Source organism: Pteropus vampyrus, unplaced genomic scaffold (assembly GCF_000151845.1).
Source record: "Pteropus vampyrus isolate Shadow unplaced genomic scaffold, Pvam_2.0 Scaffold51, whole genome shotgun sequence".
Classification (NCBI taxonomy): domain Eukaryota; kingdom Metazoa; phylum Chordata; class Mammalia; order Chiroptera; family Pteropodidae; genus Pteropus; species Pteropus vampyrus.
In genome coordinates, this window is record NW_011888832.1 from 1,786,744 (window position 1) to 1,789,204 (window position 2,461).

Consider the following 2,461-nt stretch of genomic DNA (forward strand, 5'->3'; position numbering starts at 1 on the left):
GTCTTTAGAGATATTCATTTTACAAAACATGAAACCAAGATTAAGAAGGAAACCCTAGTGTTTCTTTCCATTTGCTTATGTCACGATTATTTGTTGTAAATGTAAAAGAGGATAAACGCGCAATCTCGAATCATAATTTAGAAACAAGTCCCACCAGCTAAGGAAAGGCGGAGTGGGTGTAAAAATATTTATGCTGCATTTTCGAGGACTGTGTTTGATTTCCTTTTGGATATGTTTATTTTGCGGAATTAGAGGGATAGTGCATCCTATTTTTACAAGCTTGTATTGTTACCCCAGGAATGTTTAGGCAGACGCAAAATTAGAAACAAATTTTGTGTGTTCTCCAGTGAGTGCCCTTCAGGCTTAAAAGGCAGGAACAGAGTATGGTGGTTTGTCATCAGAACTCCGGGAAGCCACAAGGAAACGGAGCTGAGGAACCAAATTGTTCAAAATAGGAGAGGAATGAAAAATGCACAGCAGATGCTTCCAGCTTAGAAGAGGGAGCCTCGGGAAGAAGGGACCACCAGTAATGCTAATTGGTTTTGAACAATGGCTGCTTGCATAGAGACGGGAGAGAGAGCACTGCTTCCCTCTGATTCTGTCTTACAGACATCTTTCCATGATTTGAAATTGATAATTGTCGACACGAAGAGACACTTGGCCTAATTTGCCAGCCTATTGGACTGGTGGGTGTCACCCCTCACGTCTGCATGTATGCAGATGGTTCCTGCCGCCTTCAATAAAATTGGAAAACACAAAATCGGTATTTTTTTTTTTCCTTCAGACTATTGAAAGGGGCTGGTTGTCAGTGTCCTGGGTGTTGAAATGAGAAACGTTATGCTGATTTTTTAGAAGCATTCTTATGCTTATAGACCAGCAACACCATCAGACTCAATTACTTGGGCTAAATTCGGGGTTGGCAAAATAGAGCCAATTCCAACTGGTATCAACCTGAATTAGCAAAGGTTTCAGCAGAGCAGATCTAGTTTCTGATTTCTCTTTGTCGTTGGAACTTCTGCTTTAATCAGCTAAGAATTTATTTATGAACTCAGTGATTTCCAAACGTCACTTTTTTGAGCGCCATCTCTCTCATTTCATGTCATAGCCAAGTACCACTTGTACTATCATTTACCTGTTTTTCTGTTAAAAAAACAAACAAACTTACTTTTTAAAGTTATTTTCAAAAGAAAACTTGTATCATTTCTACAATAAAATCAAAAACCAAAAACCAAAAAAAGAAAAATCTCACCACCAGTTACCACCAATACAAAGTAACTATCAACATAATCGTTGTCTGCTACAGCTGGCCCAGCCTTCGGCCTTCGTATTTTTCATTAATATGGGAGACTGTCCTGTTACGAACAGGTAGAAAAGATGTACCAGTGCCCGTGGAGAACATCATGAACAGAAAGACGGAAAGATCAGGGAAGAAAGAACTAAATGATCTGTCTTCACTCAAAGAACTCGTGGTGGCCCCGTTCCTTTGAACTGGAATCAGAAACGAGTCTTGCCGTCAAGATATTTATGTCTATTGGGTGAGAAAATCCTCATTCAACAGAATCGATTACATAGATCTATATTATTTTTATGCATATGGGCTTTACTTTGTAGGATGCCCTCTTAAGTTCCCTAGAAATTGAGAAAATGATATGCTAATTAACAGCTACCACTTTTTGAGTGTGTATTACATGCAAGCACCACACTAAGTGTTTCTCATACGCTCTTATATTTAATCCTCACAGTAAATCTAATTACACAGGTACCCCGCTTTATAGACGTGGAACTGAGGCCCGAAGTCGCACAGGTGACAACCTAATTGGCCCGAAGTCGCACAGGTGACAACCTAATTTAGGCTACCTACAATATACGGAGTCTCGATGTCTACATTTTACCACAAATAAAGCTTGTTTATATTGGGCATTTTGTTTTAAGGTACATACATTCTCCTTTCTAGAAAAACACGTGCCTTCTGTATTGGTTAGCTATATCCACAGCAGAGCTGTGTAACGAATCATGCCGAAACTCATTGGCTAGAACCCACATCTGTGGTTCTACTGGAGCCATCCTGCTGAGACGGCTTGGCACCAGACGTCTCCCTTCCGGCCAGGGTACGATGTTAGAAGCATGGCAGGGAAGCGCAAGCGCAAGCCTGCCTGGGCAAGCACGGCCAGCCAAGCACATTTCAAGCCTCTGATGACATCCTGGCTGTGAACATCCCATTGGCCAAAGCAAGTCACAGGGCTGAGCCCGGAGTCAAAGGGCAGGGGTGATTGCGACGAAGGGCATGGACGCAGGGAGGGGTGACGAATCAGGCCACTATCGCAGGCCCTGCTCCCGCTTTGTAAGCGCAGGAGATCCCTCTCTTGTTATCTTCATAACTCCACTGGTTACTTATCTTTCCAGATACACAGAATATCTCAGTCCAACCCCAGTTTGATCACAAGAATTTCAAACTACAGAA